Below are 8428 nucleotides of genomic sequence, written 5' to 3'. Positions count from 1 at the left end.
CAGCCTTCACTCCAAGACAAAATGGGCTTGGCCCTCAAATTCTTTACCAAATCCGGTGCCCTGCTCTGCACATTCAGCTAAATAACTGGGGAAGCCTAACAGCCACGCCCAAGTCCTTGGAAGTTTCATCTGCCTTCTAACGTGGTATTTCCAGGGATTCACCACAGTAGTGCTTCCATTTTGTTTCCTGAGTTTAAACCCCTTTGATATCCCATTTTGATAAGATTCTGGAATCCATATCCTCTTCTTTTAATCGTGAAGTTGATTATGCTGCTAAAACAAATAAACCCTGAAATCTCTGTGGCTTAGCCCAATACACTTTCATTTCTTGATCACGTCAACAGTTCACCCGTGTGGCTCTCTCTCAAGTCACGGCTGTGTGACTCCGCCTCCTTCCATATTGTGGGCTGGCCCTCCCAGGATCCTTTGCTCCCAGTCACGCAGATCTGCTCCAGGAGCACAAGGGGTGAAGTGGAAACAGGGCTTTGTGCAGTTGGAGTCTAATTGGATCACATAATGCCCAATTAGACAACGCTCCAATGCAGTTGGAGGTGACAGGAAGTAAACGTGACTTTACTGAAGTGACAGGAAGTAAACATCACTTTCTTTAAGTTTGTTGGGAAAAGTTAGTCACATGGCCCTTCTGAGACGCGTGGGAAGCTGGGAAATGTAGAGCCTAGGGCAGATATTTGGCAAGCCCTAACTGTTGCAAGCTTGCTGCTAGCACTCACTTGATTTAGATGGATCTGTGGACCCAAAGATTATTACCCCTTTAATTCCTGTTGCTGTTAGATCTACCGCTCTCTGCCCAATCTGCATTAATGTGATCAGAAGAATCTCTATCTGAAGTGATAACCCAGACTGTAATTCTCCTTATTCTGCATGTCCACATAGGCAATATAAGTTATGTGAATAACTGCAGGTTGCCTAATTCTCCCAGTCTACACAGCTTATACTGACTAACTTTCTGCTCCTCTGGTAGAAAAACAGTCATTTCTCAGGCTGTTCCTCTTTCCTTTTGCCTGTCCTGGTACATGAAACAGAATTCAGTTTCTCTGACTTCTGGGACATAGAAAAGAAACAAAGTTGTGGTGTAAGAACCATCACTCCGATGGCTCAACCCTGGCATAAATCTCCTCTCTGGTAAGTTCCCTGTAACACGTTACTCTTACAAGAGTAAGTAGCACCCTGGTCTATGGGAATTTCAAAGAATACAGTTAAACATTCAAACACATTATAGTAACTGCTTCTAAAAATACATCTGATTTTTAAATCTTTTTTTCTCCTTTTAAAATTGACAAATAGTAATTACATATATTTATGGGGCACAATGTGATGTCCCAGTTCGTGTATACAAGCATAGAATATTCTGAAACTGTTACTCTTTTAAGGGGAAAAAAAAATCACAGAAGATATCTTCCACACCAACTACTGCGTCTTGGTGTAGCCATCTTTTGCCAAGGTTTTTGAGACAAAAGTATATCTTTCCAAATTAGAAATAAGTAATTAAAATTTAGCTAGATAATATGAATGAGTACATGCAGTTATAATTACTTATATATTTAATATTACCTTGATAATTATTACATCTCCACAGACTTGAGATTGTTGCTTATCTTGACAATACATAAGAATTCTTGAAAGAAGATATTCTCTTTCTCCCCCCTCAGAAATGCAGGTGATGTTGGGGGAGATAACTGTGTGAATAAATATAGGTTAATTACAGCTAGTCAATATTCATAGAATTTTGTTCTTGTTGGACTGTAATTAATTATCACACCGAAATTTAACTCACTTCTAATCTTTTTTCAATGTTCATTAAGCTGAGATTTCCATTTCTGCTTTGCTTTTCTTTCTTGACCTGCAGCAACTGTATTATTAAAGTAGAATTTCTGCTAATTAGTTGTGGTACTAGGGAGCTGGAGGGAACCTCGGGCATTGTCTGATCCAATTAGATTCCAACTGCACAAAGACCTGGATGGAAAGATCAGACTGCAGGAAGCAATCTAAGAATAACTAAAAGATTATTGTTTTTAATTTATGTTTAACAGAAGTTTAAGAACATTAGTTTCAGAGAAGGACAGTTAAGAGTCCATTGATAATACAAGTAAAGCAAACTTCCTATCTATGCATGCTCATTATGCTGAAAGTTTATGTAATGCAGTATTAAAGAGTAGATATGCATTTTACAAACATGTTCATCTTTGGAAAACAAAGGTGGTTAAAGTCAGACCAGTAAGCAACAACAGTAAGCAAAGTTTATCTCCTGTACTCTTTGTGATACCTTTCTGGGCCTGATCCATCCCTTCTTTCCTACAAGGTGTCAGAAACTTCCCTTTCTAGAGGTCACTCCTCTGGGAACAGTAAGAGATCTAGTAGACCAAATTTACCTTAAAATTTCACACACATTCAGGGTGCTATTCCACAGTGGAATAAACTTCCTCCAGACTTAGTTACTTTTAAATATTAGGAGTGTCCAATAGCTTTGGGTGACTTGGAATAGGATAGAGTTGTAATAGTCCTTTAGGAGTTTGAACTTGGTAACTTTAAGACACAACTAACTTTACCTTCAATGTTTTTCCTGAATTCTTTTCTCCCCACCTTCTTTCCTGTCCCACTGCCATTGCCAAGTTAAGTCTTTTACCATCTTTTGTCCAGATATTTACAACAGTCTTTTAATTAGAATGCCTGGGTACAGTCTGGTACCCATCAAATCCACTCTCCATGTTACCCTTAAACATATCCATGTTTAGACCATTTCATTTGTTTCCCATGAACTCCAATAAAAAGTTCAAGTTCTTTACAGTATTATTAAAGACGTTCCTTATCTAGAAGACCCCACCCAAACCTCTGCTTATTCTCCAGCCTTACCTCTCTGTTTTTTATTCCAGCAACTGTTGACTTTTCATGGTCCCTGAAGCACATCATGATATATTACATTCCTATGGCATTTCTGTGTTCTTTTGATCTGAAATGTGCTTCTGCTCTAATCCCATCAACCCTTTAGGATTCAGAAAGGGTTAACTCCCTAAGTTACCCTTTCACACACACACATATACACACAACCTCTCTCTCACACAACCAATCTCTACTCACACACACTCTCACACATGCTAACATATATGATAGATGCCGTCCTCTCTGATCTCATAGAACCTAGTTTGCACTTCCCCATTTGCGTTTAATCCTATGCATTGTAATTATATGCATATGCGTGTGTCTTTCCCAGTCTTAGTCTTCCTTAAATTTCCAACATCATATGTAGGCTAGAGATATTTAAAATTGTTTCATGCTGCATAATTTATTATTCTCTTCGACCTTGAGATTTTTTTTTTTTTGAAATATGATCTGCCAGAACAGATGGCCACTAGAACTCTTCATAGCCTCACTCCTGCAAACGTGCCCAAAGGTACGTTTCTGACTTTGTGGTACCACTTATATGTTTAGATGAAAGATAAATGGAACTGAGATTTGGGGGCATCTGTCTCTGTCATTCATTCTTTATAATTCTAGCTCACATCTGTAGGTTCAAACTTGAACCTAGAATTCAAATAATGCCAACCATACAAAGTTGCAGTGTGTGTGAATGTCTGTGTCATTGTTTGCCAATTCCCCTGCCTCTGCTACTAAACTGAGCACCTCTATTTCCCTCATGTCTTTCTCAGTGGTTACAAATGGCAGGTCTAAGGACAGGTATCTAATTAAAGCTAGGCCAATTACAGTATCTCTGGCCTTGGCCATGTGAATTGATACAAAGGTAGGTTCCCAACTCTAGCTAGGCCAATCACGTTCCTTCTCTGGGATTGTATATACTGGAATAAGATGAGATTGAGATCTAATGGATAGACATAAAACTCAGAAACTATTTAGAGCTGTGTATTAGCAGCATCTATAGTGAAAGAGAATGATATTGATGCTATGATGAAAATAGGTTGCTTGTGAATTTTAATGAGCATGAAGCTAGACCCTAAGAGGAAGCCAAAGTATGACAGCTCCAATCAATCACATCAGGCTGACACAGGTAAGGTTGTGAGCAAGACATTTGAGGAGGTGTGACTGGGCAGGAGCTGTTGAGTCTGGGCAGCCTCAGGCTTGTGAGAGTTGTGTGCAGATAATAAATGTCAGAACTAGGCAAATCACTGACAGCCCTAGAACAGGAGATCTCCCCAGCAGACAGCGATCAGTCACAGGCTTGTCTCAACAGAGAATGGGAACTTGCGAGGGCCCAGGCAAAGGATCACAGTGGCCTGGGTGGGCAGGCCAGCTTGTAATGTGTAGACAAAGGCAATCAGTAAAGCCACAGGAGAAGACACTGGGTTAGGCACGTGGACTCATTGTCTGGAGTCTACTTGCCATCAGAGTTTATTACCTCCTTCAGCAGTTACTTTGGAAAGGTTTACAATCTCCAATATCAACATGAGTTTTATTAGAATCTTTAAATATTTAATCCTTATTAAATCTTTAAATATCCAGCTGCCCCCAAAAAGCAGATGCTGTTCTGCCAGGTCATTGACTGTGTGAGCCTCCATATTTATTTGAAATTCTCCATCTTCGAGTCAATGGAAAGGAAAGAGTATTAGCTCTGAATTTTCATATCGCATTCAATCTTTTAAGTCTTATATGCTCTCAGGACTTAAATCTCAAAAAATGGACTTTCAATAGAAATCCTTATAGTCACTATTAAAAAACCAGTTTGTGACTTTTTATTTCCACTCAGAGCATGACAAAAATGTACAGAAAGAAAAAGAAGAAAGTCCTGTCTAAAGTAATCACCATAAGCAAGTTAAGATAATTAGCTCAGTGGGAAGTTTCAGCAAAGGTTACTTCAAAAGGGTGAACCATGCCAATGCATTATAAATGAGAGTATTGTATCTGGAAGTAATTGAAGATTTTTTAGGTTTGGAATGAGAAAAGCAGGAAAGCCTGTGTGCAGTAGCTGTATCAATTTGACTCTAGTTTATAATTCCATGTTTCATATTTTTCTTTTCAACACATTTTGATAGACTGTATTGTGTGGCAGAATGCAATCACCCATAGGGAAAGCATTCTACACTCTTGCCTTTCACTCACTCCCCCGTTGGATCAGTCATCAGGTCTTAGAGCTTAAATTTCACAGACATTCCAGGAATTATTTTCTCCTCTCTTTCTCTACTTCCCAAGTAGAATTTTTTCATCTTTACATGCCTCGTGCTTAGTAGAGTGTCTGGCACAAGGAAGATACGCCATAGCATTTGTTAAGTGGATGAGAAAATGAGAGCAAGGCAGGCCATTGCAATCTACTCAGCTCCGTGGTGGAAATTAGGACTGCCAAGCTCCAGTTTGAACTCTACCACAAAACTAGCTGGAAGAACTTTGGCAACTATTTTATTTTAGGTCCTCACATATTTGGTTTTCTTACCTTCAAAACATGTGAGTTGTGGTCAATGTCCCAAAAGTACTCTCTGATTCAAAAATCTGTTACATGTAACCAAGAAATAGCATTAAGAAATTATTACTATTCTCTCTAGTGTATTATATTTATACTTTTAAAAGAAAAACAATTCTCTTTTGCTGAGTATGATCAAATTATTTCATCGTTGTCTTGTCATAGTCTTCTATGCCTGGAGATAGTTGACCTTCAAAATCTCTTTGTTTACTATCTAGTACCTGGCTCTAAAATCTTTAAAGTCAAGTATTATGTATCATCCAACTTTGTATCGTAGTACCCAGAATAGTGCTAGCACGTAGTGATGCTCAATATATATATTTTTTTATTTTTATTTTTTGAGACAGAGTCTCACTCTGTCACCCAGGTTGGAGTGCAGTGAGGCTATCTTGGCTCACTGCAACCTCTGCCCCCCAGGTTTAAGCGATTCTCATGCCTCATCCTACCAAGTAGATGAGACTACAGGTGTGTGTCACACACCGGCTAATTTTTGTATTTTTTGTACAGGCAGGGTTTCACCATGTGGCCAGGCTTGTGTTGAACTCCTGGCTCAAGGGATCAGCACTCCTCAGCCTCCTAAAGTGCTGGGATTACAGGCGTGAGCCACTGCCCCCAGCCGCTCAATATATATTTAATGAGTGAAGTCGTGAATGTCGCTATCTAGTGGTAGTCAGTTAGAATTGTAGGCAAAATGACTGAGGGATAAATCAAACATCTAAGGTGTTTTGTTTTTCAAAAACGAGTTTGTTTCTCCCTTATGTAAAGGGAACAGGAGTTGATATAGCATCTCCATGTTGTTACTGGGGATACAATTGTACCTGTTTCAGTACTACTGAGTCAATACTGCTTTTCCAAATATTGGTGTTAAACAGTTAAATGAATCACTTTCATGTACATAGCATTAAAATGTTCTAGAAACTTCTGTAACTATGATTTACTGCATTTAGATTTTGACCTATAGTATGCTGTGTTGTGCAGTCTCAAAGCTGTACTGACAACTAACCAAATGATGACATTTGGTATCCACACAGTTAAATATATATCTTATATATATTATACATACATAAAACAATATGTATGTGCATGTGTATAAAACCTTACAGAAAACTGAAAAATCGTGTTTGATTTTTTTAATATGACCATTTTTGAATCATATGTATTTGACTCTCATTAAATCTATATTGGCACAAAATCAGGTAGGAATTTGGCGCTTGTTCAGATAATTCAGTCAGTGCAAATAAATGCTAACCAGGCAGTTCTTAAAGGGTACTTTTTGTTCATCAATCAAAGCATTTACCATTGAACTCTAGTGATAAAGTGTTATTCTGTAGATCACCCTACAATCTACAACATATTCAAGAGCACTTTTATTCTGATTTTGTATACTACTTTGACATCGAAGTAATGTATAGATTTCTTAAAGATCTCTCACTGAGCCGTAAAATTTAATTCTACATAAGATATGAGGAACAATCCCAATTAATGAAATTGAATGCAGTCTTTTGCTTTCCTGGTTCTGATATTCTTTTTTAGAACTTTTCTACAGGATCCCAGAGTACCTGTATGTTCCTTAAAACTGCCATTTCCACATTAAATATTTGTTTTTGTTTAAACTGTATAGCAATTTTGGCAAAGGAATTGTATTAGGTAAGATTAGGTTGGGTAGCATATCACACACACATACATTCACACTCAAACTAGAATAACAGAGACTTTAATAATTTTTTTAAACTAGTTTGTTTCTCGTGCAAAGGAAATGGGAGTTGATACAGCATCTCCATGTTGTTATTAAGGATACAAACTCCATCAAACTCATACCTCTTCCATCCCTAGGATATGGCTCTTGTCTTCATGGTCCACCTTGGAGACTAGAGCTCAGCCATTACACTCCTATTTCAGAAAGCTGAAAGGAAGGTAAGACAGAAAATGGGAGAAAAATCCCATTCCAGCCATTTTTTAAGGAGGTTTCCTGAGAACTGACACAAAATATTTTATTACAACTTATTTTCCAAAACTCAACATGTAAAAAAAAAAAAAAAAAAAAAAACACTAGCTTTAAGGCTACCTGGAAGATGTAGTACTGGCCAGGCATGGTGGCTCATGCCTGTAATCCCAGCACTTTGGGAGGCTGAGGCAGGCAGATTGCTTTACCTCAGGAGTTGGAGACCAGCCTGGCAACATAGCGAAATACTGTCTCTACAAAAATTACAAAATTAGCTGGTAATGGTGACGTGTGCCCATAGTGCCAGCTACTAGGGAGGCTGAGGTGGGAGAATCACTTGAGCCCAGAGGTTGAGACTCCAGTGAGCCACTGCACTCCAGCCTGGGTGACACAGTTAGACCTTGTCTGGAAGGAAGGAAGGAAGGAAGGAAGGAAGGAAGGAAGGAAGGAAGGAAGTAGGGGAAGATGTAGTCTTTATTTTAGTCAACCCTCAGACTTCTTTTATCAAGGAAAATGTAGAAAATGAGTATTGGGTTACACAGTTGTCTCTGTCATGGGGCTTGAGTCAATAAATCACGTAAATTTATTCATTCAAAGAGATATTAGTTTCTAGTTTTATTATCATGAGGCTAACAGAAAGAAGTTATCTATAAAGCCCCAAGAAAGAGGATATGTTGAGTGAAGTTATTAAGGGGAGTCATCAGAATGAAAGAAAAAAAAAGCAAAATAAACATTTTTAGCATATTTGGATTTTACATATATTTTTTTTTTTTTGCAAGTAATGTAGACTTACTGGAAAAATTACATGGATTGGTCTTCCTACCCTCCTAAGCATTTTACACTTGGAGTAGTAACAATATTTAATAACAATTTAACTATTCAATATTATGGTTTTCTTATCTGATACACGTATACATAGATGTACATGTAACCAGACTCATAGAGATAAAAATAGAAATAGAGATAGTTCTGAGATCCTATGATTAATATAAGTAAATACTGTTAATATTGAAAATGATACTCCATTGAGTTTGTTTTTCTATTATTTTCTGTATTTATTT

General features: G+C 37.9%; 1 protein-coding gene across 2 annotated transcripts in view; it reads left to right on the top strand.

Moving 5' to 3' along the window:
* The window catches only part of CYYR1 (cysteine and tyrosine rich 1), a 106939-nt gene that overhangs the window by 76986 nt on the left and 21525 nt on the right, over positions 1 to 8428 (top strand). The window lies entirely within an intron of this gene.

This window comes from Gorilla gorilla, chromosome 22, assembly GCF_029281585.2.
Source record: "Gorilla gorilla gorilla isolate KB3781 chromosome 22, NHGRI_mGorGor1-v2.1_pri, whole genome shotgun sequence".
In the NCBI taxonomy this organism is placed as follows: domain Eukaryota; kingdom Metazoa; phylum Chordata; class Mammalia; order Primates; family Hominidae; genus Gorilla; species Gorilla gorilla.
This window is presented reverse-complemented; position numbering and strand designations above follow the sequence as displayed.